Here is a 4,299-nt window from a genome sequence, read left to right on the forward strand (position 1 = left end):
GAGAGATGAATCGACTTAAAGCGGCCAAGCAACCAGTAAGCTTCTGAACATCGTGCACATGCACAGGTCATTTCATTTGGAGTATAGTGCCCACTTTCTCTGGGTTTGCATCGATTCCTCATTCGGAAACGAGAAAACTGAGTAACTTTTCACCAGGAACTCCGAATGTGCACTTGGATGGGTTAAGCTTGATATCGCACCTCCTAAGGTTGGCAAATGTTTCAGCGAGGTCAGTCAGCAGGTCGGAACCTTTCCGTGACTTGACCACAATGTCATCCATGTACGCTTCCACATTCCGACTGATTTGAGTGAGCAAACACTTCTGAATCATCCTCATGAACGTGGCTCCGGCATTCTTGAGGCCGAATGGCATGGTGACATAACAGAAGCACCCGAATGGGGTGATGAAAGCTGTTTTGATCTCATCGGGTCCAAACAGACGGATCTGATGGTACCCGGAATAAGTGTCCAAGAAAGACAGTCGCTCACATCCCACAGTCGAGTCGACTATTTGGTCAATGCGGGGAAGAGGAAAATGATCTTTCGGGCAGGCCCGATTGATATGCTTAAAATCAATGCACATGCGAAGCGAATTGTCCTTTTTGGGGACCATGACGACATTGGCGAGCCACTCGGAGTGGTAAATCTCTTAGATAAACTCTGCTGCTAGGAGCCGAGCCACTTCTTCGCCAATAGCCTTCCTTTTCTGGATGGCGGACCGTCGCAGATGTTCCTTCACAGGTTTTGCCTTTGAATCGACTCGTAGACGATGCTCAGCCAGTCCCCTGGGTACACCCGGGCACCTGGCATGTCAGAAGGTTTCCATGCAAAGATGTCCCAGTTCTCACGGAGGAACTGGATGAGCGCTTCTTCCTATTTGGGGTCGAGTGTTGTGGAGATATGAGTCGGAGCAGCGTTGGGGTCGGTCGGGTGGATGTGAACTGGTTTTGTCTCACCGGACAACTGGAACGCTGATTCCGTAGCAGGCTTTTTGGCTCACAACAAATCACTCGGGTCCGCATTCCTTTGGTGTTCCTGCCACTCTTCTGCCACCATCTGAGCATCGACGATCTTTGAGCCTTTCTGGAAGCACTCTTCTTCCTTCTTGCGGTTACTAGTGACAGTGATCACGCCTTTAGGGCCAGGCATCTTTAGTTTGAGGTACACGTAACATGGTCGGGCCATAAAACGTGCATAAGCTGGCCTGCCCAAAATAGCATGGTAGGCACTCTGGAAATCCACAACCTCAAATGTCAGCTTCTCTTTGCGGAAATTCTTTGAATCACCAAAAACCACATCAAGAGCAATCTGGCCGAGTGACGCGGCCTTCTTGCCAGGAATGACTCCATAGAAACTCATGTTGCTTGTGCTGAGTCTGGACATCGGAATGCCCATCCCTTTCAGTGTCTCAGCATACAGTATATTCAAACTACTGCCGCCATCCATCAACACTTTAGTCAGTCAAGTGCCCTCAACGACTGGGCGACCACCAGAGCTTGCCTCCCAGGGGTGGCTATGTGCGTCGGATGATCAGACTGGTCGAATGTAACGGCGGTTTGAGACCACTTCAGATAATTGGGTGTTGACGGAGCAGCCATATTCACCTCTCGGTTTATAACTTTCAGTCGGTTTTTGCTCTCAACGTTAGCAAAAATCATCAGGGTGGAATTGACCTGTGGATATTCCTCGTCACTGTCCTCTTTGTACTCGACTTTGTCTGACTCTTTTTCCTTATCCTTGTGTTGCTTTCCTTGGAACTGCTGTATCAGGAGTCGACACTGCCGAGTGGTATGCTTCGGGTAAATGAAGTTACCCTCTTCATCTTTCTTTGTGTGGATGTGACACGGTAAATCCATCACGTCGTTTCCTTCTTTATCCTTTACTTTTTTGGGGTTCCAAGGCCCCTTGGGCTTTCCTTTGAACTTTCCTTGGGTCACGGCCAAGGCTTCTCCAGGAGCAGCTGGCTCGGCTTTCCGCTTTTGCTTCCGACTGGAGTTCCCTCCTCCGGTTTCCTGGGCGACTGACTTATGCTTGCCGCTCCGGAGCCGATCCTCTTCCTCACCATTGGCATATTTGGTGGCTATTTCCATCAGTCGACTCAGAGACATGTCTCCGGTTCGACCGAATTTCAGGCTTAGCTCTCTGTATTTTACGCCCTCCTTGAAGGCACAGACTGCCTGGTGATCAGATACATTCTCTACTGTGTGATGTAGTGTGATCCATCTCTGGATATAATCCCTCAAAGTCTCATTCAACTTCTGCACACAAGATTGCAGCTCTGTCAGTCCTGCTGGTCGCTTGCATGTTCCTTCGAACGTTCTGACAAACACTTAGGAGAGGTCCTCCCACGTGTAAATGTTGCTAGGTGTCAACTGATTCAGCCATGTTCTGGCTGACCCTTCCAACATAAGAGGCAGATGCTTCATGGCCACCTCGTCATTTCCGCCGCCGATCTGAACAGCCACTCGGTAGTCCTCAAGCCAAGTATCGGGCTTAGACTCACCGTTGAACTTACTGACTCCAGTCGCCAACCTGAAGTTGGGGGGAATCACCGCGGCTCTGATGGCTCTGCTGAAACACTCTGGTCCGGAGACATGCACTCGGCTGCTGGTGGGTAAATCTCTGTCGTTACCCTCTCTGTGGGCTCTGTTTCGGTCGACCAGACCTTGAATGATGATGGATCTCGCATCAAAGCCTGGTTCCCTGGGGTCGACCGGAATCCTTCGCCCGCCACTGTGCTGGCGTCTATCATCCTGCTGTTCAGGCATATAGGACCCACCCCTTGGGGGGGAGTAGGCACTCGATGTCGATCGTTGTGATCGAATCGGTGATCATACTGCTGATGGTTCCTGTACTAATCGTGCCGGTCACCACGCCCTTCACACCTCGGGGGCGATCTGGGGCTATGAGCCGACTGGATCGTATTCGCTGCCACGGATCTGCTGTGAATCCTGTTCCGCGACTGCGACACAACTGAGTTCTGATCTCCTACTGCCCGGAGCAAATCTCTGATCTGCATCAAGCCTCTGCCCGCCTCTGACTGGGAAGGCTGAATTGATTCTGCTATACGGGTTGCAGCTACTAAATTCTGAATCGGAGTTCGATATACCTGAGTCGGGGGTGGAAAGAGCTGGCGTCGACTGGAGTCTGGAATCCGTTGTCGCGCGCGCTCGTCGAGTGCCCGCTGAAGGTTCTCCAGTCGAGTGCGCTCGGCCAGGTTGGCCAAGCGCACGTCCTCCAAGGTGCGAGCCTCAGGGGTTTATCCAACGATCGGAGTGTGAAGCGCATCCATGTTCCGGCGGCGAAGCTCTTCCCTCTGCTGCGAATTGAGGGGCTCGGGGAGATATTTCTCATGGGCGTGCGACGGATCGCCTCCGCCGTTGCCTCCCTCGGCACCGGGAAAGCCGGGGGGGACATGCGGTCCATTGACCATCAGGACCTCCACTGCTGGATCACTGCTGTCGCACTTGGATGCAATCTCTGCGGAGCCAGTCGAACAGGCCGTAGAGAGATACGTCGGGCTCGATTGCCGCGACTTGGGCGGTGGTCGACTGGCGAGCCACCGCGTGCCTCACCCACCGCTGAAGCCTCGACTGACCGGAGCGCTTGCGCCGGTGGGAAGCGGGGAGGGAGGATGACACGAAAACCGGCCGATACTGGGTCGACGGTTGCCGCAGAAGGACGCCGCGGACGCACGCTTGAAAGTGCGTAGCCCCGCGGACCGGGAGCGCGTCGACGTCGAGCGGAGCCTCCTGCAGCCAGGCAGAGTCGTCGGCGACGAACGTGAGCGCGCCGAGACGGATCTCGCGGCCCTCAACCAAAACTCTGCCTATAACCATGATGACGGGAATCGGAAAAATTGCAACTTCTCCAATAAGTCGCTAAGACACCTGCCCCACGGTGGGCGCCAACTGTCGTGGTTCTAAGTCTGACAGTAATGTAGGGGGGTACTAAGGAGAGGCAAGATCCTAGCTATGGAGTAGTTGTGCACACAAGAGTTTCCTTCTCGGAGGAAGTAATAGCCCTACGTCTCAGTGCCCGGAGGCGGTCGACTGGATTATATGTGTGAGAGTTACAGGGGTGTGAACCCTTCTGCCAGCGGAGGGGGGTGGCTTATATAGAGGATGCCAAGACCCCAGCCAACCCACGTAGCGGAGGGAAGTACATTAAGGCCTGGCGTTACTGGTAACGCTCTACATAAAGTGTCATCATGACCATAAAGACTACTTAATTATAGACCGTTTGGATAGAGAGTAGATCTTGAACTCCTGGTGGTCGAGTGAGTCTTCATGGTCGAGT

Source organism: Triticum aestivum, chromosome 6B (assembly GCF_018294505.1).
Source record: "Triticum aestivum cultivar Chinese Spring chromosome 6B, IWGSC CS RefSeq v2.1, whole genome shotgun sequence".
Taxonomy (NCBI): Eukaryota; Viridiplantae; Streptophyta; class Magnoliopsida; order Poales; family Poaceae; genus Triticum; species Triticum aestivum.